The sequence below is a fragment of the Uloborus diversus genome, chromosome 3 (assembly GCF_026930045.1).
Source record: "Uloborus diversus isolate 005 chromosome 3, Udiv.v.3.1, whole genome shotgun sequence".
Lineage (NCBI taxonomy): Eukaryota > Metazoa > Arthropoda > Arachnida > Araneae > Uloboridae > Uloborus > Uloborus diversus.
The window spans coordinates 142273289-142300816 of NC_072733.1; the positions used below are offsets into that span (position 1 = coordinate 142273289).

The 27528-nt window shown below is 33.2% G+C and overlaps 1 protein-coding gene across 1 annotated transcript in view; it reads left to right on the top strand.

Annotated features, from left to right (window-relative positions):
- The first annotated feature begins 4982 nt into the window (after positions 1–4982).
- The window catches only part of LOC129218968 (uncharacterized), a 245497-nt gene continuing 222951 nt past the window's right edge, over positions 4983–27528 (top strand). Inside the window, exon 1 of the mRNA XM_054853288.1 lies at positions 4983–5129. The gene's annotated coding sequence lies outside the window, so the exon portion shown is untranslated. The remainder of the gene's footprint in view (positions 5130–27528) is intronic.

Below are 27528 nucleotides of genomic sequence, written 5' to 3' on the forward strand. Positions count from 1 at the left end.
ATCTTGGTCCGTAAGAGTTAATGCCATTAAACAATAGATTTGTTTTTGCGTTAATAGGTATAATGTTTTCACGGTTTCTAGTGGGGTCATTATGAACCAAATAAATTCTGTCAAATGGTTCTTAAAAGCCGTTTGTTTTGCTTTTGAAAGATAATCAAGAGCGAGTCCATCGTTTATTTTTAAAAAAATATAACAATTGCTTAGTTTTTTTTTTTTTTTTAATTAATAAAGATTCCACCTTTCTCAAGGCTTTGTACAGAATCATGAAATCAAAACAAATATGTGGCGCATGAAAGTTTATGAAGAAAGAGAATTCTTTGGTGTAAACGAAGATTAACAGTCACTAGTTTCAAACTACAGCAACCGTGCTTCCCAAATCGGCATTTCTAATTATACGAAACATAATCGTAAGGATGAGACTACATTATCAACAATTTAGGGGGGGGGGATAATCTTAAAACTAGACCATTGTCAAATTTTATTCGCTTACTTACCGTGAAAAAGTTTTGAAAACTGATGCATATTAAACAAAAGGCAAACAAAGAGGCACTTTGCATTTTAAAGTATTCTTTCGGAAGAATATTTTCAAAAGAAAAAAATAAGCCAAAAATAAAATTAATAGAATGCGTAAACACAAAAGAAAAAAGGTTGGTTATGACATATCAAGAAATGTATCTGCCAATTTGTTTGGCCATGAGATAACTCCTCGGATCCCGAAACGCCGTGGAATTAGAAGTTGCGGATCCCCGTTGCTGTGGACAAAAAAACTCAATTAGTACGAGAAACCGCAAATGCCGTGGGAAACGGAGTTGCAAGCCTCTTTTGCCGTAGGAAAAAAGAACTCCAGTCCGACTGAAGAGATTCCTTTCCCGCGTCACGAGTAGTTCTCGGAACGCTGGAAACAGGGACAAAATACTCACTCGATGCAATGGTGGTAAGAGCAAATGGGAGGAACCGACTATTTTCTCGGTTGTTCTCGGTTTTCGTGAGGGAGAAAACGTCGTCACCAGAATGGAAAGTTACTTACGTTGTAGGGCCCCAGGGGCCCTACAATGATTATCTCTAGAACGAAGTCGCTAGCGAGAAAATCGGTTTTTCTCGGCACGTGACGTCACATTCCGTGACGCGGCGATTCTGCCTACCATGAAGCTATCCTAAACGTCTTGCTGCCGACTTTAGCTGCCGAGAAGGACCATTCTCGTTTTCACCCGGTTGACAGGTGGTGAGTTGGCTTTCTCGGGAGGTGAGAAGTACTTCCTAGTCAAGATGGCGGTGGCCAGAGAAGCATTGTGACTGTTTACACTTGCATAGTGATGGAAATTTTGCAATTGTGGGATTTAATGCTCGTAATTTTGCAAGAGGAGAAGTCTAGGAATTATTGCAGCCAAGTTACTTTTAATAATAGTAATATTATTATAGGAACATGGTTTTCATTAAACACTGACGCATTGTTTAAATCGGTTAGTAATTTAAATTAAATATCTTCGGTTTCAAAATATTACGAACATATTTTCGTTATAGAGTGTTACGAACATATTTTTTTTTAGGCTCATTCCCCGAATATGGATGTTTTTAAATAAACATTAATTATGATGAGGGCAAATAGATACACTTTTTAACAATTTTGATCGCGAGAAATGACTCATTTCTTGGTTTACATATTGGTGTTTCTGCCTTTAAATTACATGTTTTGATAGTTTTGACATGCATGTTGCTGGATTCAATTTTGCGACGTTAAGCAACGTTGCTCTACAGGTAGGCGTTTTCTAATAACTGAGAATATTTTTACAATCCCCCCCCCTTTATTTTTGTACATATAATTTTGTCTTAATAAATAGTAGGGTATGACATTTGGTCAGTCGACTTTGGTTAATAGGACCTCAAGATCCTTAGAAAATTTTCACCAATCAAATATCTTTTAATTTTACATTTCATAAAATATCAATCTTTATTTTTCGAATCAAATTGAATTCAGTTATTTTCCCGCAGTATGTTTACACATTGTTTTGTGGTAACCTCAGTACAAAATCAACGCGAAACACTTTCCATTTAATTAATTTAAAGAAATAAAGTTTAAAACCCACAGCACTTTTCATGTTAAGTTATAAGTTATACACTATTCTAGCAAAATTGATTTGCTGGACCACTGTTATTTCATTAGAAGTAATGAGAAAGGGCATTGTAGCCAATTCAAAACGATCGTTTTTGAATTCCCCAGCTATATTATTTATCTATTATTCTTCAAATTTGCATTAAATATATTTTTTTTCTTTTAAATATATTTCACTCTATCTATTTGAAAATCCCTGATTGAGTAGATGGGAGTAAAGGCTATAACAGTAGCCTGAATAGCTCCCACCACTCAGAAAAGAACTTAATTTAGAGCCTGTTTATAACATAAGATAGAATTAAAAGAAAATAAATGCATAATCATACAAAGAACAATAAACACAAACAATGCAATAAAGTACGTCTAATTTTATAACGGAACCCAGGTATACTATATTACAAATATGCTACTTTATCCTAAATTGACTGCAGTAGAATTGAGTATAAAATTTTTTAGCCTTTTCTTAAACAAATTTCGATTATTAATGGTTTTTAAAAAATTGGGTAAGGTGTCCACAATCTTGGTCCGTAAGAGTTAATGCCATTAAACAATTGATTTGTTTTTGCGTTATTGGTATAATGTTTTCACAGTTTCTAGTGGGGTAATTATGGACCAAAAAATTCTGTCAAATGGTTCTTAAAAACCCTTTGTTTTGCTTTTCAAAGATAATCAAGAGCGAGTTCATCGTTTATTTTTTAAAAAATATAACAATTGCTTAGGGTTTTTTTTTTTTTTAAATTATTAAACAGATTCCACCTAAATATGTGGCGCATGAAAGTTCATGCCAAAAGAGAATTCTTTGGTGGAAACGAAGATTAACAGTCACTATTGTTTCAAACTAAAGCAACCGTGCTTCGCAAATCTGCATTTCTAATTTTAGGAAACATAACCGTAAGGGTGAGTCATTATCAACGATTTAGGGGGGGGGGATAATCTTAAAAGTAGACCATTGTCAAATTTTATTCGCTTACTTACCGTGAAAAGATTTTGAAATCTGATGTATAATAAACAAAAGGCAAACAAAAAGGCACTTTGCATTTTAAAGTATTCTTTCGAAAGAATATTTTTAAAAGAAAAAAATAAGCCAAAAATAAAATTAATAAAATGCGTAAACACAAAAGAAAAAAAAAGTTGGTTATGACATATCAAGAAATGTATCTGCCAATTTGTTTGGCCATGAGATAACTCCACGGATCCTGAAACGCCGTGGAATTAAAAGTTGCGGATCCCCGTTGCTGTGGACGAAAAAACTTAATAAGTACGGGAAACCGCAAATGCCGTGGGAAACGGAGATGCAAGCCTCTTTTGCCGTAGGAAAAAAGAACTCCAGTCTGACTGAAGCGATTCTTTTCCCGCTTCACGAGTAGTTCTCGGAACGCTGGAAAACGAGACAAAATACTCACTCGATACAATGGTGGTAAGAGCAAATGGGAGGAACCGACTATTTTCTCGGTTGTTCTCGCTTTTCGTGAGGGAGAAAACGTCGTCAATAGAATGGAACGTTACTTACGTTGTAGGGCCCCGGGGTAGGTGACCTAGGCGGTCGCCCAGGCCGGCAGATTTTAGGGTAGGGGCGGCAAATTTCAAAATTGAAATGTTTTTAAGAGTATGAATATTTGTTTCAGCGCTATAAGATTCACTGTTTCAATGCTAAAAAAATATTAATAATAATAATAATAATAATTTAGAGTGTGTACCAGTGCTCGGATATGCAAAACAAAACGTAGTTCGGAATTGAATTAGAAATTCAATTTACTTTTAGAGGCTGCAAATTGCGCGATTTAAAAATCATTTCAAAATATTAATATCTGCTTCAGCGACATAAGATGCACTACTTAAATTTTTATAGAAATGTAATTTAAAGTGTGTACCAGTGCTATATGCAAAACCCAGTTTGGAATTTTAAACTCCTCAATTTGTATTATTCCATTTTGCTATTATTTTTATTTCATTAAAATATCGATGTTTCTTTTTATAATTATTTTTATTCAATGGGGAGTGGGGGTGGCGGTATTTATCAATGTCGACTAGGGCGGCAGAACTACTAGAGCCGGCCCTGAATGTGATTCTTGAGTCTTTTGCTTTGCACCTAGGTAGGGATAGTGGGAGATAGAGAACTGCGTATTCTGCTTCGACAAATACGGTGGTAACTTTTGAAAGATCCTTCTGTCTAGGCCAAAATTGGTTTTTAGTTAATAATTCCCCCTTTTTCTTTCTTTTGAAGCCTATACCGCATACCGCGACGCTGCTCGAACTTTGATTTCTTTCATTATATTTCCCTTTAGTGAAGCTTAATGTGCTTTGATGGTGCCCCAATTTTGCTTGACTCTGTAGCGCCCTTGGATATTTAGTGCTCCCGATGCCCACCTCTTTCTACTCGAAAGTAATTTAAACATTGAAAAGAGATCATTGTTGAACCTTGTTTGATACAAATTCTTACTGATAACAGTTTCATGGAAAATGCGTTTTGCGACCGATTTGTAAAATCTGGCTGTTTTGCAATCGTTAACTTAGGGAGTTGTAAGTTCCTGCGACAAAAAAACTAAAAAAAAAAGGGTCATAGTTCCTCGAATTTGCTCAGAGTAATCTTCAATTTGAACATGAGAAATCAATTATTTCACAAGAAATCTCGTAAAAACGATCTGAAAAATAAAATATCAGACTAATTTTTTTGATTCAGTAAATTACGAATATGAATTATATAACACCTTAATTACAGCTTTGGGCACTTTTTTCAGAATGAAATCTTATTTTAAAAAATACTTCATACTGGCAGCCGAGATTAGCTGTTTTATTTTTCCGATAAGAAGGGAGTAATAGATGGGGCTAGTAGTAATTCATGTATATCTAGTGGTCTGATCCTATGTGACATCGAAATGGCGACGATGGGAAGCTGGATAATTCCGTGTAATTTATGTTAGGTTGTGAAGGAGCTCAGTTGTTTACATGGAGTTTTCGATGTTAAAAACGAGAAACTGTGTCAAACGTAAACTTAAGTCAAATACTTAAAGATAGAGAGGTAAGAACTGCAATAATAAATATAATTTGACTGGAAATTCTCCAATATTTATTAAAAATAAACTCGCTAGATCATTGGACGTCTGTTGGATATTTATATGGGGAAGGGGGGAAACAAACATCTTAGCTGCAACTAATGTCTTCCAGACCCAAATATATGTATTTATGGACCAGTTATAATTTATTTATTAATAAATTAGTTTAGATTTCGGGTATTGTCATCGTTTGACTAATTGTTATTATTTTTTATGGTATAGTGTATTGTTGGATGATAATAGTTTGCAAGCTACTGAAAGTTAGCATTTATTGTGACGCTTGGAATATATATATATATATATTCTTCTTGATGGTGTACTGATTCACCCCCTTTTTTTTATTAATATTGTGTGATTAATATTAGTATGTGACGGTACAAGAATCAGTGAGCGTTTTTCAAACTGCCCGTGCGGAATATTTTTAATTTTTTACTGGTTGGTAAACAAAGAATCCTTCAAAAATAACTTTGATCAAGTTCTAGGTAGTAATGCAGAAAAAAGTTTCCTTGGTTTATGTTTATTGACCCCCCCCCCCCTGGCCGCTTTATTGAACTAGAAAACAGTTACTGAATACTCAGATGTGTTTTAAAGTGCAGTTACATGAAACGCTCTTTAATCTGAAATAGTTTTTATCATTAAAACTAGCATTATGGTGCATTTTCCTCTTTGCAGATAATTTTGTGTGATAAAATATTTTAAATAAAAAAAACATGTTTATTTAAAATATTTAAATATTTTGTACTGATATTGTTAACACATAGCATTCCCTCTTATTGTCAATGTGCTGAGTTTTGAGATCGGTAAAAGTGTAAGAATTTTTACGATTTCCAGGGACACGTATCTCAATGTTTATTTTGGATGTAAACACATATGAGTTTCTGATTTTTTCTGATGCCAAGGTAATACATATTGTAGCGGTGCTAAATTTTTTTTTCCCATTATTTAAAACTTGTGATTGCTTATATTTTAATGTAGTATTTTAATATTAAATATTTTAATACATCGTTTTAAAGCAACTAAAAATCTTTAGCGAAGTAACATTTTAAAATGTCGACCCAACTTTTTTCAGTATTTTATCTGTTCTATTCACAATTGAGACAGTGAAAAGCAAGGGGATGTTCCTCCAGAAGCTCTCCTCTGTCTTCGGGCAAGAGATAGTACTAGTAGCCCTGGTAGGTGCTGCTATATAGCATGATTTAAAATAATGTTTCAATAAAAACCTAGCTAGGACCTAATCTTTTTATGCTTTTTACTCAAAACTTGAAAATGTCTATTTACATCCCTCTGCTTCTTACTGCTTCAATTGTTTGGATATGTATGTACTTGTGTACCTGGGCTAGTATCACATACCAGACAATCAGACCCTATAATTTCACCAACATTTTGTTATAGATCTTAATATTTTAATTGGGAGTAAGCACATTTTTAGATCTTTAAATTTGATACAAAGAATACTCCTGACCCTGACACAGTATTATTTGAATTAAATAATTTATTTAAAATTTATTTGCACGCCTCACGTGTCCAAAGTCAACCTCTTGTCGTTTGCTGTATTATGCGTTAGTTAATATTTTTGCCCTATTAAAATAGCAATGACAAAACAAATGGTAGGTTTTAAAAGCTAAGGTTCCAACATAAATGAACCATAGATTACATCACATTTCTTTTAATACTACCATAGCAACAGGAAAATTTTTTTAATATTGTTTTAATAAAGTTTACTACCTTTTTATTTTATTAGACCTGTAGTTCATACTTGTTAATTTGGCTTAAGAGTTGTAGATTAATAATTTTAAAAATATGTAATAAATTTTATGTATTGACATTCCATTAAATTATTTAAAAATACATTTTAAGTGTAGTTTATATAGTTCAGGCCCGGACCTGTAAATTTTGGGCTCCTTTGCAAAAAAGTAGCCCTAAATGCCTACTGGTTTCCTATGGCACTATGACCACAGGCCCCTTTAGTGGCTTGCCCCCCTCCTCCCCTCCTGCATCGTGGGACCTGCGGGTACATAGATCTGAACTTGGTTATACCATCACATTTTAATATAACGCCAAAAATCCAAAGTTGCGGGTGACATTTCCTCAAACTATATCAGCCATCAGTTAAAATATTTTATGGCATTGGTTTAAATTTTTATATATTTCAATGTAGAGCACTTACATATACATTAATAACAATTTACAAGTTGGCTGATATTTCTTTAAAAAAAAAATTCCACCAGTTGTAAGTGTGACATTGAAAGGACGCGCATTTCCATCTGTTTGTGAAAAAACTCAAAAATCTGTGAATTATATCAACAGAGTGAACTGTTTTTTTTTTATATTGGACAAGAATGTTCAAAGAATTATTCTGTGAAAAAATTCAACTATACCCTCCATTCTTTATAGTGTAGGAAATTCTCAAAGTTGTCGTTGCGGGTGTGACTCGTATGACCATTGAAATTAAATCTTCAATAATGACTCACACAAATGATTACAAAGCATAGTTTTTGAAGTTAACTTGTTATTAAATACATTAATACAGTCGAACTTTCCTATAAGCACAAAAGTACCTTGATATTTGCTCATTATAACGAAGTACTCTGGAAAAAGAAAATCAAAAAACAAGTCCTAAATATTATCCATATTGTGCTTTTTTTTGTACACAGAACTTGGATAGTTTAATTTGACTTGTCTTAATGTCTCTTTTTCTTCTTTCGTTTTTGATTTTGAGGAATATTCACGTCCCAAAGAGAAAATAATGGTCAGTTGCATCAATGGCTTCAAAAACATTAGTTTTTCGTAACACCAAGAGCCATCGAGTATGTTCAGGGTTTTACACATTTGTGGTTATCATCATTGCTTTCATTATTTTTTTTCTTCTGCATTAGCTTGAATTTGAGTTACATTATGCTAGGAATTGATAACATTTATGTTAATAAATGTATAATAGTCAAAATGTTATTGTAGGTACTCCACAAATTAAAAAAAAAAATGTCATCACTTTTTCTCATGCTTTCTGATTTATTACCAACTTTCAGCTAACTTTAAAATGTAAAAGGAATCTTTCCAACAAAAGCTAAGCTGCAAGTGAATAGAAATTTTATGAAACACACTCAAAAAAAAAAAGTTCCTTTTAAGGGGATTTTGTTTGTTAAAAGAGATGCTCACTTAACATTGCGCCAACCAAATTGTGCCAATTTCCTCCATAAATGCCAGTTATTACTAAATCAGGGCACGTTTCAGCAAATTTGACTGTCATATCAATGGTGTACTATACCAAGCAGTTTTCATTCCCAATCTTGAATTTAAATCTTGCAGTTGTCAGCATTTTAAAATGAGATATTGTTTCTCACTGGATACATGCATCATGGCCAATTTGGCCGCTACATATTTTCTGATTTTTTTCTCTATATATCATCATTCATTTGTTTTATTTTTGAACAAATCTACTTTGTCAAAAACTTCAATTGCAATTAGGTTAGTGAGTGGTATTATATCCTTATCAGGATGTGGCAGCAAATATCTCAATTGCGAAAATAAAGCAATGCATTTTCGCTTTTTTACTCAAATAAAAAATAAATTAAAAAAAGAAAAAATGTATGATCCTAGAAAGGAAGCGTGCATGGTGATAATCAACTTAATATGTTTTAAATCTTAGCAAAGATGTTTAAACTACTATTAAGTTCAATATAACACTTAGTTTTATCCGGCATTTTGTCCTCCCAATAACTGTTTTATTAGGAGGAGGGGACTGCAACGTTTTAAAAACCAATTATGTGTTTTCTTTTTTTTTATTTTACGAGCTGCTGTACTTATTTCTCCTTAGATATTACAGATGAAAGATGCATTTTATTTTCAACTAGAGATGAAACACACTGAGGCATATAAATGTATGAGATTAGCATTTTGCTAAAATTTTTCCCTCAATTTTAGCTTTTATGCTTAGGAACTTTTGAACACAGCTTAAACCCTGGCTCAGGGGCATGCACAGAAATTTTGGGCTTGTCACAAATGAATTTTCTGGGCTCCCCTCCATAATTTTTACCCCTATATTTCTTGTCAAGTTTTTAAAATATTGGGCCCTTTTTGGGCTCGAGCCCATGCAGGTCCAGATTTAGACTAAAGTCAAGGGCCCTTAGCTGTTTCATGTATGGGGCCCTCTTTTGTAGTTTGAAAAATGTTTCTATCGATGGTGTAAGAGGCAATTCTTTATTTTTTCCCCCTTTACTATGTCTCTTTCCTCTGATACATACAGCAATACTTTTACTTTTTTCATAGTTTTTCCCTGAATCCAGTGCCCTTGATGATTGGCAGTCATAAATAAATATGAATTAATAAATTATTAATTGCAAAATGCATACTTACTGACACAATTATTTTAAAGAATCGAGAAAAGTTTCAATAACGAGTTTTACAACTGAAAATTTTCTAGGTCGTGATTTTTACTAATTATCCTGTGTGTCTTACATCTAATAAGTTTTTTAATTTGGCAAAACCAGGGGCGAACTAGCCCGCCGGCAGTGCTCCGGCCTCTGGGCCGGTGCTCCTTTGAACCTGTGAGACTTCGTTTTTTTTCTTGTTTTTTCCTTTCTTTTGGCGCCCTTGAACCTGTACGACTTTTTTTTTTTCATTTTGCCCAAGAACGCTTGCAGTTTCATTTTTTCTTTGCTCTCTCGAACCAGTGCGCCTTTTGGGAGTCAAGGTACGTGCCCTCTTGGAGGACTACGTTTCATATAGCTTGGACTCCCTCTGGTCCAAGCTATATGCTATATTTTAAAGAAATTGTTATTCAAATGGAAGATATTGAAAATTATATGCTTTGATCGGAAAAGGACGTCTACTCAAGCACCCCCCCCTTCCAATTGCTGTTTATATGCCTATCACACTGGTTATAATCTTTTCTAGATGAATTTTGCTCCTCCATGTATTAATGTGTCGCTTTTTTTCCCCCAGCAAGCTGTTTTTTTTCCCCTCTCTGCGACGTGCGCCCCTATACCAGGGTCTAGTTTGGCCAATTGGGTAATCGAGGTTGTGATGACATCCCACATTGTTTGGGATTGCTATAATTTGCTCTGCAATCTTGCAAAGCTGAACAAGATTACCCTTTGTTGGGTACCTGGACACTCTGGAGTGATGGGAAACAAAAAAAAACGGCTACCTTGCTTGGAAAGACTCGAATATCCCTTTTGTTTACCCTGAGCCAGCAATTGGAATTTCGAAAAATCTTATTAGGACTGCTGTTTTTGATATTTTTGGTAGAAAACAGTACCATAACTGGCGCAACCTTCATGGACAGCGGCAGGTGAAATAACTTAATAGAGGTTGCCGTAGTATTAGGGCAAAGGAGCTCTTAAATCTGAACCAAAACAGTGTCAGGATGGCAATCGGCCTCCTTATTGGGCATTGTACCTTGAAGCGGCATCTTACTATAATGGCCGTCACTGATGACCCAATTAGTAGAGGCTGTCGCTTTCATAAGGAAACTGCTGCACACGTCTTGTGTGATTGGGACGTCTTTTCTGCCTACAGTTTTAAACACCTTGGCTGCCACTTGCTTGAACCCTGTGAGATTTATGATATTCCCATTAAATGCCTGCTAATCTTTGTTTTGGCTACTGGTCTGTTTTAGGACTTCTGTTAGGGGTTTAGTACAATAGACCTCTGGTCGCAGTGCTTGGCTCTATTGAGCCCCCCTCTCCATCATTTCATTTCAAAGAGGGTTAGGTGTTGTGTTTGATTTTATTTTGCATCAAAATCTTCTGGATAAAAAATTATTTAAAAAAATCTTCCGGATTTTTTTTCTCGTAAGTTGGCAGGTATTGAATGTTAGAAGTGCTTTGATTACAAAGAATGAAAAGGTAATAAACAAAAAAGAGGAGGTAAAGGCAAAAGTATTTAGTTTTTGCCCCTTTTTGAAAAAATCGAAGATCCACCACTGGGCAACTCGCAGATCCACCACTGGGCAACTCGCAGACTTAGATAAAATGAAAAGCTTTCTGCAAACACAAATCCTAACTGGAAAATTTTCTGCAAATAATTATTTTGTCTAACTCACCCTTGAATAAAAAAATAAATTTATATTCATATATGAAAGAGGCAAAAAAAAAAGTGCTTTAAATCATTCAATTTTTTTTACAATAACATATAGTTTGCTTATTTTTCACCAACTGAAGAAAACTGCCAAAACCATTATTTTTTTCACACATGTGCTTTAAAAGGCTTTTGGAGAAAGGCTTTAACAGAACTAAACTCTGGGATTTTCTTAAAAATTCCCTTAATTTTTTTTTAAATCAACGTTAGCAGTTTGAAAAAAAATTTCTGCAGAGCCAAAAAATTTCTGCGAACCCAGTTCGCGCGTTCGTCTATATTATGCAAGACTGGCAACTCGGAGGCTTTTCCTTTAAATTTTTTCGCAAATGAAGTCTTAAAGTGCAATTGAAAGCCATCTATGGTGACGTTAAGGGAAGGCATGGGTTTTAGAACTCTTCCTTAGAAATATTTTGATATTTAAGTGCCAGAAGCAGCTTCAGATGATTTTCGATGTTTGTAGGTAGAGGAAGAAGGAATTGAGGGTTCTTCTTCGAAAAATTTTCAAAACTGAAGTCCTAAAAACATCTGGCGTACATTCAGAGAGCACTAACCCAACTTTGCTTTCTAGGCTTATGATGTTTTTGGCTTAGCAGCGATGTACTGAGTTAGCATCACAAAGATCCGTGGATCAAACATGCCACGGAATTGGAACATGCTTCACTCACTCTGCATTTACATAAGTACACCATATATTTGTGACCCGGCTACTCAACAGATGGTGCCATGTACCGCAGCAACAAGCCGCACATCAACAGCAACATGCTGCAACTGGAGTTTCGTTGCTTAAGCCAGAATGCCTGGCATCTTTACGCCCCATCTGATCCAAATATCACTCACTCTCTTGCTTCCCCGCTCCATCACTCAGGGTTGTCCTATTTTGTCCACCCCGGAAAAAAAAAACTGGAAAAAACCCGGAAAAACCGTCCCAGACAAAATGTCATTTTGTCCACTTCATCAGTAAACTGAAAAGTTTGAGTTGAAAATTTGAAGTTTGAAAATAATAAATAATTATACAGATTTTTCGTATTCAAGTAATATTTTAATTTAAAAATAGCATACATAAATGTGTATGTAAACAATTGATTGTAAAATATTTTAAAGGAAAATAAAAAAAAAAGGTAAGATCAGTTGAAGTTTATGTAAGTGTGTTAATAAATCAAATGAGTTTTAAAATAAATTATAATGCATGTAATAGCATTTATAAAACAAGCATGTCAGCTGTAAATTTTAAGATGTTTATCTGTGATAAGAAGGTTTATTGCCCGTAATAAGTGCATTTATAAAACTAAAAAGTACAAATAAAAAGTTTTTAAAGATTGGAGTTTCAAAACATTAAAAATCATATTTTTAAATAAAAGAAAAACTACTTGATATTAATAAAATGAATTTTGGCATGAAGTGAAATCTGTTATTGCAATACAAATGTGATGATCGGCAACTGGCTCTGACTAGGCTGTTCCCCCCTAGTCAATTTATTAGTCCTCAATGAAGATTAATGATCCTTTTAAAGCTATCTACCCTCTTGCCTGTTATAGCCTCTTCCGATACACTGTTCTGAATGCCCATAACCCTACTAAAGTAGTATTTTTTCTTAATTTGTATGACATTAACCTATCCATAAAATATGCTGTGTACATAAATATTTTGCTGTGGGGTGACATCAATAAAAACTCGAAAAATTAACGGTTATAAAATATTTTTAGTTTATATAAATCTTTCCTTTGTATGTATGTCTCCAAGCACTCAATTGACTTTCTCATTGAGTTTATTTTCTACTATTGTGTATAATAGTCTAATCATGCCCAATAGCTTATTCATTGTTAAATTTTAATTACTTTTAAGTAAATTATGATCTAAAATTAGCTGCACCAATGTGTAATTAAATTTTTTTACAGATTTATGAAATTCTAAAGCTAATGATTCTATTTTAATTAAATGGATTCATAATAGAAAATTTATTAGAATAGTATACGAATATTATTACACCATAACATTAAATTCATGTATAATCAGTTCATTTTTCATTTCGTCACTTTGTACAGTTTCTTCCGGCGTCCAGGACTTTTTAGAAAAAAGTGGACGAAATAGCAACCCTACCATAACTTCGGGGGAAACTGTGACGTACATTCAGAGAGTACTTAACCAAACTTTGTCCCTGAGCCTCGAAGTCCTTTTATCAGCAGTAAAGTACTGGGTTAGCATCACAAAAATCCGTGGATCAAACCCCGCTATAGGATACATCACTCACTTTTCACGTCCACATCCGCATACGCCACAAACACAATTAAAGGCCATCTTTTATGACGTTAGGAGAAGGAATGGGGTTCGAAATTTTGATCCGGAAAATTTTCGAAATTGAGGTTCAGAAACCCAATTTTAGATGAATTTTGGTAATGGGAGTTTCGGGGGCTTTCCCCCGGAAATTGTTCAAAAATAGTCTTAAAAACGCTATTTGTTGGTCATCTTTGGCAGGGTTAAGAGAAAGGATGCAGTTGACATATTTGCTGGAGCAAACTGGCCAGGTCGGCTAGTCAGTTATCCTCAACTGGGCCAACGCCCGAGTGGACCACTTTAAGCAATTTTTTTTATTGAACTTAGTACATTTAATTCATACCTAACATATTTTAAAGTGTCATGATAGAAAGAAAATAATTTGTTCACTCTGTGTGAAAAATGCGTTTCAAAACAGGTTTATTTTTCTTCTATTCTCAGCAGGGGTCAAAGTAAATAGCAGAAGTCCACGCGTGCGACTGCTTTCCTCTCTAATACCAATTTTCTCTCTAGTTTTTAGAGCTCTGGGGGCCATGGCTCCCATATTCAAGAAACGGGAGGGGCCAGAGAAATTGGGGTCCAACGCAGCCGGAAATGGGGCCCGGGATGAAAAAAAGAGCATTAAAAACTTATATTAGTACATTTATTAACAAAAATTGACCTGCACCGTAAGACAAAGCTGCCCCAGCCCTGCTATAAATGCGTGGGTCATGCTTTTGGGTGTTGATACATGAGCAGCGGCATGCACAAGGGGAGGGGGGAGAAGGGACACCTGTTGGCCCGGTTCCGAGCCTAAAGGGGGCCCGAGATTTTTTAAATGAGGGGTGAAATATATGTAGGCACGCAGGGGTAAACAAGATGGAGGGGGAGCCCATAAAAGTCATTTGTGACGGGCCTCAAAATTTCTATACATGTCCCTGGTAGTCACTGTTTTTATATATTTGTTTGTTTTTTTGAGCAACATTAGTTGTAATCAGGGCCAGGTTTAACTTGGGGTCCTATGGTATTTCAGGTAGGGGGGGGGGGAGGGGGAGAGAGAAGGTACACTTGTTGGCTCGTTTCCGAGATGATAGAGGTCCGAGATTTTTTTAAATGAGGGGTGAAGGGTAAACAAGATATAGGGGGCTTGTAAAAGTCATTTGTGACAAGCCCCAAAAGTTCTGTGCACGCCCCTGGTATTCAGTGGTTGTGACCGATTCAAATAAATGCTGTCAGGTAAGATATTTCATTGGTCTATTCAGGGGTCTGGCCAGAGAATATTTGGGTCCGTTAACGGACCCTTCAAAAAAATCTGACCAACCAAAGACCAACCAAAACGGATCTTTCACAAAATCCTGATCAACCAAAACGCACTCTTCACAAAATTCAGATAAACAAGAACAGATTTTTCACAAATTGTTTATTGAAAGAGCAAATCTGAAATCAAAATAAAGCGTATTGCCATGCCATGTATAAAACTGATAATTTTTGGAACCTTATTTAAAGTAAAATTAGAGGGATCAGCTTATACAAAATCTGCTAATTTTGCAAAGAAAAAAAAATCGGCACTCTTGTGATGCTCCTGCGAGTGATAAATAAGTGCCACTGCCAAATAAATATAATGCTTGTTGTTCGTTTCTTGGAAAGAAATTAATAGCTGAAAATAAGTTTGGTTTTAAATAATTTTGTTTGTTGGTTTTATTTATTACAGCTAATTAGCAGCGTTGTTGTAAATTTTTCGGAAAAGGCATTCGTAAGCACTTTTCTGCAAGCTCATTTAATAAACATTAATAATAATAATATATATTAGCAAAATGAACTTAGAACTGCAAAGGGATATTAAGGGTGGGGAAAAAATATGATCACTTCAGATAATAAGATTACAAACTTCAAAATTATGCCACTTAGTGTGTGTCTGGTGTTAAATCTTTATAATGACTTGATTAGAAAATATTCTCATCATTTTACCAGTTTGCCAATATTTGCATTTTTAGGGTGTTTAACTGTTATTTTGGCAGAAAATTATAGGTTTGATTTTTCGATTCTAACAAGGATGATTGACTTTAAATGACTCTTTTACTTTCTTTTTTTGTTTTCTTTAGATGTCTACATTTTGAAGAATACAATCTTTTAACATCTAATTAGAGAATCATATTTTGTTCTTTTTTCAAGCTAACTTCTCTCTATTAGGATGCAAATAAATAAAAAAGTCTTTATTTTTATTAGAAGGCTCATTTCAAGTTTTTAGAGCAAAATCCCATTTTTTTTTATGAGTCGAAAATTTAAATGCTGAATCGATGGTTTAATTTTTTTTTGCTTCAACCGTGTCCACAGATTTTAATATGTTTTATAGTGTTACTGGTTACAACTAAGATTTGAAATAAACTTGAGGGAATTTAAGAACACCAGAACGGATCAACGACCTAATACACACCTTTCAACCCCCGATTCCTTCTGAGTTTCGTAGCAACCTTTAGTGAACATAATATTCTCCCTTAATCTTCATTTTTCAGTCTGAAGTGGAAAAAAAATCTATGAATGTCTCGAAATTTTTTGCGATATACAGTCGAGTCCCGACTTACGCGAGGGATGCGTTCCAAGACCACCAGGGTGGCGACAGATCAGGGAGATCAGGGAAAAGTCAGGGAACTTTATTAATCAGGGAAAAGTCAGGGAAATATCAGGGAATTTTGAAAAAATAACAAAAAATCAGGGAAAATTGATTTTATGAAGAAAAAAAATTTTTTTTTTTGCTCTACAAAATTAAGTTCTCTAATTCCCTATGCATTTTCCGCCAATTATCTGTTCAAAAAGAAAGTAAAATTAATGAGGTGCGATTATACACTGCCGTTTATTTGTGCATTTTTTTTCCTCTACGTCAAAGTATTGAATCTTACTTATTAACAACAGGATGAACTTCCTAAGATTGCTTCGTGTCTTTTAGGTTATTTATTTTACCTAGCTTGAAATTTCCTTTTACGCTTTCAATGCTATGTAAAATAAACAACTATACAGGCAAAGAGGAAGCCTTCATTAATGCCTTAGCTCCTTTGCCTTTATTTCATTGTCTTGAAGTAATTAGCGTATTGCAATCACGATTTCAAGAATTTTTGAATTAATACTATAAATGCTTAAAAGTTATTACTAGGCAATTCCACGGTGTCGGACGTAAGAATTGCACGTTATTTACTTCAAAAAACCAACACATTTAGTGGTTAACAATTTTGAAACAGAGCAAAATATTTTTTTAAATACTTACTAATGTATGTAGAATTGTTAAGCATAAAAAGAATTTCTGATACAAAATTTTATTTTAAGAAAAAAAATATTTAACTCATGGTGTCGGACGTATGAGCTGAATCTGAAAAATGAGACTAGCAAAACTAAAATCTAAGATTCAGGTCAATGGCTTAATCTGCAACAATGTAACTACTTTCATGTCAAAGAGCAATGATGAAATATTAATAACTCATAAATATTTTTTTAATTTTAGAGGTATTAAGTGCCAAAATAGGGACTTTGGTATTGGTGTCGGACGTAAAAACTTGGTGTTGGACGTAATATGTACAAAATTACCATAGTGTCAGACGTAAACAAAAGTTTAAAACCTTTTCAAATTACTTTTAATTTTGCTTTAAACCTTAAGTAATATGTTAATGGCAATAAATAAGATGTTTACATAATTACAACATTAAATATCAAATATTTTTCGTAAATGTTAATTATCACCCACTTTTAATTGGGATAGGTGGAAAAAAATTCTTAAAAATATTTTATTTTGTATAGAAGATTTTATCTTCTTCTTTTTGCCATTTAAAGTGCCCTTCTGTCCTATACATCACAGATATTTCAATCATTTCACCATTTAACAAGGGATTGCATCTTGTGTAATGTACAGACTCTTCGTTAACCGCAATCCACTTATGTACTTTAAGTTGTGCAACAAATTCTGTATCTTCAAATTCATCCAATGCACCACTGTCAGGTAATTCTTTAAATAGAGCAATTATCCTAAGTGTTTGTGAGGAAGAAGTGTCTGAGATAGTAATTTTATTCAATGAAATTGCTTTGACTCAGTGCATGCAGTGCTCAAGGATTTTGTCAAATATTGCTGCAATGTTGCTGAATTATGCATGATCTCTTCTGAGGATATGTGTACTTCAAGTACACTGCTGATTAATGAGGAGCCACAGATGCATAATTCTGGTGGCATACCACTCAACACCATTCCAGCTTTTCTAGTACAATGGATCTTTGGTTGCAGTGGTGGTCTGATTTGGTTGAGCAGCCCACCCCCCCCCTGTCATTTTACTTCCAGCTTTAAAAATAGGCCACATTTTTTTTTTTTAAACCTTACCAACTATGCTCTCTACAGCTCCTTCTCCAGGGAACACTGAAAAGAAATTCCGGGTTAATCTGGGGTGAATTTCTGCTCAAATAAATGTAAATTTTGTTAATAGGTATTTTTGCTTAAATTGTAAGCTGAGTCTATCTGAAAAAACTTATTTTTAGTGCTTGGGTACTTGGTTTTAAGATATTTTAACAGGTAACTTACACAGCATATAGCACGGCGAGTTTAGTATGATCCAATGTATCAAAAATTATTGCAAAAGTTTGAGAGAATTCTTTGGAAATCCACGCATGGGATGTGAAGATTGTGGCTTGGGCATGTTTGCCTGATTGAATTTCGTTCTGCTGTAAAAATGCCACATTTTGAGATGCTTAAAATAAAGAAAAACTATTCCTTATAAGGTCAGTGCTTCTATAAAAAAAATATTAAGTAACAAATTCGACCAGTTAATCAATTACCAGTTTCATGGTTTTAAAAAAATGTTTTTAAGTAAACGTACCTATTAATAAAGACATTTTAATGACTAAAGTATAAAGAAATGTTGTTATTGATGTCCTCTATCCCTTCTATTTTAAATCAGAGAAATTCTGTAATCAGAACGAGGTAATAATTTTAAAATTCTTGGTGTCGGACGTAATGTGGTGTCGGACGTAATTAATTTGTTACGTCCGACACCATAAAATAACAAAAAACTATTTATTTAAATTTTGTTCGGATTGCACATTTTCAACAGTAACTTATGTTCTGATTTGCAGGTAAAATGTTTTACAAAATGTTCCATTCTATTTTATACAGCACAAACTTTTAGGCAATTTAGTGTCGGACGTAATTTTATCAAAGTGCCTGTTATAAATAAGCATTTAAAGACAAAAATATTTTATTTAGCTCTCATTTTTTGTGCTACATTTGTTCTAAAGTGTTGTGGCAGGCATCTGAATCAGTTACAATTTGAAAAATATTACAGCAATAGTTTGAAATACCAATTCCAACAAGATATCAAAAAATCCATTATGGCAGCAAGTCGAAAATACCTTTGTTCAAAGGCTTGTAACTCTTACAAACATTAACTTTTGCGGTAATTTTTATTATTTTCATATAATTCAACTCATAAGCTTCAAAATGATACCTAATTTGTGAGAAAAAAAGGATTTCGAATATTTGGTCATCAGTTCCCCATTTCCGTGGAATTGCCCTACTTCTTCGCGTTTTTAATTAAATTACTAAAATTGAACTTTCAATAAAAAAAACTTGCCATTATACTATTTGTTGTCACCGCAGATTATAAAGGTTTTCTTTTCTTCAGACTTAAGTGATACTTTAATTTTATAACCAAGTTGTATACTTCTTTTATATATTTTGAAATTAACTAATTGCTTTTTTTTTCTTCTTGCAGTTCAAAGTTGTTTGTTACAAAAGCAATAATCTAAGATTTTTTTTCGTCACATACTGAAATCATTTGAAATAGAGTTAACTTGTGTACTTAAGTAAATATATTTATTTTTTTATTGTTAAAATTCTGTATTCATTCATTAAAACCTATGTTTTTGATTAGAGAAAAGCTCCCTATGAATGGATGTCAAATGGTTTCATCTGTTTTGCATAAATATGTCAATTAGTTATGTAAGAATAACTACAGTACTTCTATTTTTTCACTATTACTTGTTATTCTTGCAAGAATTATTATACTGTTTGAGAACTTAGTTCAAAATAATTTCAATTACTTTTTAGTAATATCATAAATACACATATGTTTTTAAGAGATTTTAATAGTTTCTTAAAATTCTTATGTAAGTGGTTTCTGGAAGCAAAGTATTTTTTAAAAAAAATTTCTATAATATTTCCATTGTAGAAAAATTTAATATACTGTTTTGTAGGTTTTTTCTCCCAAAAAAATTGACTTGATATGTTTTTTTTAACCATTTTATTAAAAAAGTAGCATCTTTTAAAAATATATCTTTAGTTACACAACTTAAAACGTTTAAAATACTGCATTTTATACAAACATACAATGGATTTCAAGTAGAGCAAAGAAAGAAAACCATTATCGTTGGTAACGTAAATCAGGGAAATTTGGTGAACTTAATCAGGGAAATCAGGGAAAAGTCAGGGAACTTTTTTTCACAGTTCCTGTCGCCACCCTGTCCACTCGCTTAAGTTGAAATTTCGCGTTGTGGAAAAGGATATGTGTAAAAACTTTTATAAACATACCCAATTATTTTAGACACTTGTGAACACCACCTCAAACTGTTAAAAACCCCTTCTTAAGTATACATTACTGTTTCTTACACAAAAAACTGAGTTTTTATTTGTATTTTTTTAAAAATAATATTTTATTCCACAGAAATTACTGCTACGATGCGCAAAATCAATGATTAATAGGAAAGAAAGACATAAAATAAGCATCTACGGTAAGTACAGTATGTAGTAGCAAAAATAAATGCACTATAGTTGTAATGTACAGTAGATCCAGTAATGATAATTTTAACTTAAGAAAATTAAGATGTATGCTGTGTGATCAAACCGTTATTCTTATATATTGTTAAAAACACAATACAAAACAGTTGCTTCATTAGTTCTTTTATAACGTTTCCATCAATGATAAAACCCCTCTTAATGATTTCTTAAATTCACAATACGAGAGCAGCTTCCATTTTCATAATTTTTCCATTTTGCTTAGGTACTACTCTGTAAATTTTTACAGATTTCCTGTTTTTGACTTTTAATTGTACAAATGGCAGATTCACTCATACCTAATTGCCGTGCTATCTTCGACGCATTTTATAGTTGTTCAAGCATATAAACCTTAGCTTTTCTTCAATAGTCAGCAACTTTCTCTTTTTCTTTCTATCTTCACAAACTTTAGATGAAACAGTGCTCTTAGGTGTCATTATATTTCATCAACTTTCACATTTAGAATGAAAAAAATAAATGAAAAATGAGGAGTAGTTACAGTAAAACCTGTAAAGTTGACCACCCTTGTAAGTTGACCACCTGTCTATGTTGACCGCTTTTGTCAGGAACGGAATTAGTCCTATCTCATATAATGAAGGAAAACCTCTGTAACTTGACCACCTCTCTATCTTGACCACCTGTCTATCTTGACCACTAATGTTCGCCAAATTTGGTTAGGAGTATTGTAAAAAACTCTTTGTAAGTTGACCACTTGATTGATTTGTTTTTTTTTTTAAACTTTCTTCAGCAAATCATTTTATTTATTATTTATTTATTTATTTATTATTATTATTTTTTTTTCATAGCTTTCCAAGAATGTTTTTAATGCTTTGATGACGGAACAGTATTTTACTAACTAAACAGCAATATAAAGCTTATCGCTGCTCTTTATTCTCCAAACTTGTTTTTCATTTGTTGTTCTATTTGAGATAGCTTTTTGTACTCTGTTCAATGAAAATAGGTGTTAAGAGTAAAGTTCGAAGTCTTTTCTTTCAGTTGCGATTGTTGTGACAACACAGGAACTGTGCTAAAAAGAGAAGGCCCGGATCTATACATTTTGATTTCCCTGCAACAAAATATGTAGGGCCCATACCTACAGGCCAGCAGTGTCTTTTAGTAAAGTGAAAAAGTCTTAGTACTAATTTTTTTTATATATATTTTTTCTTCAATTTCTAGGGCCGTTAGCCCCTTTAAGGACGCGGGCCTCTCGCACTGCGGGTACGCAGATCTGGGCTTGCTAATGAGTAAAGTTACATGTTTCTGGTGCAAGGGATTAAGAGATAGGATATTTTGATTTTGTCTTTATGAACTGGGAGAGTCGAGCTTGTTGCTCTTGGTGCTATTAGTTTTACATAAAAAGGCTTCGAAAAGAAAATTAGCTGAACTTGAGATTAATAAAAAGTATGAAATATTAAAATTAACTGAAAATGGAAAAAGCCAGAGAATATTAGCTGGCATATAAGGAATTTCTAAAACTAAAGTGTCTAATATAGTTAAAAACAAGGAAAAACTTACAAAATTATTTGAATAGTATTTTTAATTATTGTTTCACTTTCAATAATAATTAACAATGAAAATGAGTTGAACAGAAAGAGCGAGGGTGAATTCCTCAAAAAATGAATACATAGTGCAAGAAATGACAAAGAAAAAAGTATTACCGCCCTTTATAAGTTGACCACCTGTCTAAGTTGACCGCCAAAGTACTTCACCGCGAGTGGTCAACTTACACAGGTTTCACTGTATTTGTAAAAGCAACGGTGTGGAAAATTCCGCTCTCAGTGGTGCTAAAGGGGTAAAGGTACATTTAGTAGCCAATAACAAAGCCGATATTTACACACCACGATTCCTTTTCCGAAAATTTCCGTGTTGCGCCAGGAATTCGTGTTAGGTCTAAAATTCTTTACTGGTGAAAAAAATCGCGTTAGTGAAACCTGTGTAAGTTGACCACTTGCGGTGCAGTACTTTGGTGGTCAACTTAGACAGGTGGTCAACTTATAAAGGGGGTAATGATTTTTTCTTTTTTTGTCATTTCTTGCACCATGTATTCATTTTTTCACTAATTGACACTTACTCTTTCCGTTCAACTCACTTTCATTGTTTAACATTACTTTGAAGCAATAATTTAAAATGTTATTCAAATATTTTTAGAGGTTATTTTCTCAGAATGACGTATAATGTGTCATGTAAATTTAAAATTTCAGTAAATTGATCCAAAAAAAAAAAAAGAATATCATTGTTTATAAAATGTTATTTGATATTAACAGTTCCTAAAAATTCATAGCTAATCAAAAATAACAAATTTTTTGATTATTTTTTTTCTCATATACATTTAATACATTTATAACCATGATGATCTACTTTTCAACAAAATAACTCCTTATTGAAGTTTGGCGCTCTTATTAGACACTAGTTTTGGAAATGTGTCAGCGAATTTTCTCTGGATTTCTCCCTTTTCAATTAATTTTAATATTTCATACTTTTTATCAATCTCAAGTTCAACTAATTTTCTTTTTGAAGCCATTTTATGTAAAATTATAACACAAAGAGCAACAAACTGGACTCTCATCTCTAAAAGGCAGTTGAAAATGAAAATGTCCTATTTCTTAATCCCTTGCACCAGAAATACTGCAATGCAAGTAGCTTTTACTGTAGCACAATTCCAGTGTTGCCAAAAAATATTGCAACTGGAAAAAAATACTTTGTACTTTTCTACTGACATATGTTTTCATTGAACAGAGAGTACAAAAGGTAAACTCAAATAGAACAACAAAAGAAAAACAAGTTTGGAGAATCTGGTTCTTAGTAGTTTTCCAATGTGGTTAAACTTACAAGGAGATTTAGTTATGCTGCTGTTTTATTTAGTTGGTAAAATGCTGGTCTGGCATCAAAAATATTCTTGGAAAGCTATAAAAAAATAATAAAATAATTTGCTAAATTAAGTTTCAAAAAATAAACCAAGTGGTCAACTTACAAAGGGTTTTTTACATTACTCCAAACCAAATTTGGGGTACATTAGTGGTCAAGATAGACAGGTGGTCAAGATAGAAAGGTGGTCAAGTTACAGAGGTTTTCCTTCATTATACGAGATAGGACTAATTCCGTTCCTGACAAAAGTGATCAACATAGACAGGTGGTCAACTTACAAAGGTGGTCAACTTTACAGGTTTTACTGTAGCTATTTCGCGTAAGTCGGATCGTGTTGTAGCGGGAGTCGACTGTATAGAGATTTTTTCGATGCATTGAAACAATTTTTCTCTATGTGATGAACATAGAAATTTGCTGGGATTTCGATATATAGAAAAATTCGATATGTGGAAGTTCGATATATGGAGGTTCAACTGCAGTTTAAAATTGGGTAGAGTATACTTCAGTTTTCAGATAGTCAGTCCAAATAAGATCACTGAGCCTCCTCCTTTCTCAAACGTGACCAATGATAGTTATGCGTTTTTTAATAGTTCAAAGTCGAAACATTTTTGTAGAGAGCTCCCGATGCTTCCCTGTAACATTAATTTTACCTAGGGTAACCTAAAATTGCATTTCTAAAACTTCTCTATTTCGGAAAATGTCTGGGAAGAGCCCTCGACATTCTTAAACAAAGATAGACTTCAATTTTGAAAAAAAAAGGTAAAAAAACCAATATCGTGGGGGAACCCTTTCAGTTCCCTTTTCTCAACGTTACCGAAAATTGCGATTTTTGACAAATTTTGAAAATATCGCTTGAAAGGGAACTTTAGAGCCCCTTCTCCCGATTCCTTTCTCCTTATGCCTACATAGATTAACCAATTTTGAAAAATTTCTGGAGGAATTTACCTGATTCCTCCCTTTCCTGGTATTCTTCCAATGTTATCTGTATAGAAGCATAATAATGAGCCTTTTCAGACTTACAGCCATTGGTATCCTTTGAAGGCACATAAAAAATGTGTCAGAGTAAGCTTTAAGTTTCACAATTTCCTTTTTTTAGAACTTTAAAACTTGATTAAGAAACTTAAAGGAAAATAGGAACTAGCAGTAGTTTAATGTCTTTGCTCGACTCGGAAGAATCGAGATCCGATACTGGTTAAATTAACTTTTTTAATTTACAAAGGAGGACCAAAATACTCTTTTACTGACTGGGCCAAAGTCAGCCAGTTCGCTCCTTCATACTTGCGAACTCTACTGTTTTAACGGGAGACTCCAGTTTTTTGCCTCCATCTCCCAATTTCCCCCTGTTTATGATTTTCTCCCATTTTTGCAGTTTTTTTCAGTCAATCATCAAAAAGTTTCACCTTCTTCTCAATGGATGGCGCCCTTTTCTAGTCTACCAATGTCAATGAATAAGATTTTTTCCAATTAATAACTCATTTAGTAAAAATTAATATTTTGGAAGTTTTCCACATTGCATGTTCAACGAAGCCGAAAATTGCAACAGATTTCAATCCTTTTGTATCTTGAAAATAATTCAATTATTTTGAAAATTTGAAGTTATTTTAACCTGCCCTACCCTGTACCTACTTAATTTATATTTTATTTTCATTATGAATTGATTTTTTTTCGGACAGCAATTAAATTTTTGTAGCTCCTTTGTTGGTAGAGACTGGGGAGTGTACGAAACTTTAAGCAATGATTTTTCCTTTGCAGTATATTTTTCTTGCTGCTACCAACAAGCTTACATCTGCAAAAAATCCCTATTTCTCTTTAAATTTAGTATTTATGTTATTTAAAACCATAATTTAATAATTCTGTTGTGAAGTTATGTCACTGGTGAATCACCTATATACCTCTTGTGGAATCTCCTGTTTTTTTTCTTTGAAGGTAGGCAAGTATGAGTTGAGGAACTGCCCCTCAGCTTTACGATTGAAATTTCCAAGGATACAATTTTAGATGACCCTTAATAATTGTATGGGATGAGGGTTCTCCCCTGGAAAATTTCCAGAATTGAAGATTTTAAAATGTTGCGTTAGGCCTCCTTAAATGGCAGCAGGCAAAAGCATGATGTTCAGAACTCTCCACTGGAAATGCATTGATATTGTTCAGAAACGCAATTTTCGATACTTTTTTTGTGATGTTAGGAAGAGAGAGATTATGTGGGAGTGGGGGGGGGGGGTCTCTTCTTGGGAAATTTTTCGGAACCGGAGTCTTAAAAGGCAATTTTGTATAATCCAACCTTGCTAATGTTAGGGGCAACTAATTTTAGATCTTAATTTACTTAAAAGTAATAAAATTTAGCAATGAATGAGTTATTGGGCATGATTACGCTATTATGCATTACAATAGTAGAAATTAAATAGAAAACTCAAAAGAATTGCTTGGAGACATACTTACAAAAACGAAGATTTACAGACTAAAAACATTTTATATATATTGTTTTATTTTTCGAGTTTTTATTGATGTCACCCCATAGCAAAATATTTATGTTTTTATGGATAGGTTAATGTTATACAAATTACTACTTTTGTAGGGTTGTGGGTACTCAGAACAGTGTACCAAAAGAGGCTATAATGAGCAAGGGGGTAGATAGCTTTAAAATAGCCATTAATCTTTATTGGGGACTAATAAATTGACTAGGAACAGCCTAGCTGGGTTCAGAGCCTGTTGTAGATATCATATTGGTATTTGTATTACAAAAACAGATTTCACTTCATGTCAACATTTCCTTTATTAATATCAAGTAGATTTCTTTTTTTTAAAACTATGATTTTAATATTTTGAGAAACTCCAACCTTTAAAAACTTAATTTTCAATTTTTAATTTTATAAATGCATTTATTATGGGCAATAAACCTCTACATCACAGATAAACATCTTAAAATGCACAGCTGATGTGTTTGTTTCTATAAATGCTATTACATGCATTATAACTTATTAACACTCATTTGATTTATCTGCACATTTACATAAACTTCAACTGATCTTAATTTTTTCATTTTAACTTTAAAATATTTTTCAATCAATTTTTATATACATATTTATGTATGTTATTTTTATATTAAAATAGTACTTGAATAGGAAGAATCTATATACGTAATTATCTATTATTTCCAAACTTCAAATTTTTAACTAAAAATTTTCAGTTTACCAAAAAAGTGGAGAAAATGGACAAAATGACGTTTTGTCAGGGACATTTTTTTCTAGGTTTTTTCCGGGGTGGACAAAACAGGACAACCCTGCTTACAAGGTTAAGACAAATCAATTGACGTAAGAATAATCAAAATTGGCCAAGGCGTTTAGTCTCTACAACACCACAAAGGAACAAACTTACATACATTGACTCATATACACATTACGCTCCTTTGCATCGCGTATGCGCAGTCAGTGTTTTTTTTTTTTTTGTAATTCAAAGATTAATAAACTACCTATTCCACCCTACTATCCATCAGGGTTTCCGCTAGGGTCGCATTTTTCAAAATATGTGAAAACACTATCTCAATTGCGAAAATGAAGCAATGCATTTTTGCTTTTTTGCTCAAATAAAAAATTAATTTAAAAAAGGAAAAACAATGTATGATCCTAGAGAAGAAGCATGCATGGCAAAAATAAACTTAATCTTTTTAAATCTCAGCTAAGATGTTTAAACTCTTATTAAGCTCAATAAAACTTATTCTTATTTGGCATTATGTCCCCCAATAATTGCTTTATTAGGAACAAGGGACTGAAAAGTCCTGAAAAGCAATCATGTGTTTTCTTTTATTTTTATTTTAAATAAAATAGCTGCTGTACTTAGTTCTTCAAAGATGTCACTGATGAAATATGTATAGCATTTTCAACTAGAGACGAAACACGCTGATTCATATGTAAATATATGAAAATGTTTAACATTTTAGAATTTTGCTAAAAATTTTCCCTCAATTTTAGTGTTTATGCTAATGAACTTTTGAACCCAGCTTAAATCCTGATACCCATTCCACTCCTCCTGACCCACTAAAGAAACTTGCAGGTCCTTTTTTTGTTCAGTTCAAATGTTGCATTAATCTCAATCAATGAAAGTTCATTTCCACATAGACGACAAAATCCACCCCTGCCTTGACTTGTTTAGTTTTAACTCTAGACGACGACTGACACCTCTTGTCTTATCAGTATTTATGTTGGTATGGTCAGATCCAATGAGAAACCAAGTTGTCAGTAGGATGTTCAGTAGATATTAAGAAATTAATGTTATGCTATATAATTTCAGCGTTTCCACGCATAATTGTTATATCTGTGTATTTGAGCTGGGTTGTTTTATCAGAATTCAACGGGATATTCAACAAGAATTGTGTT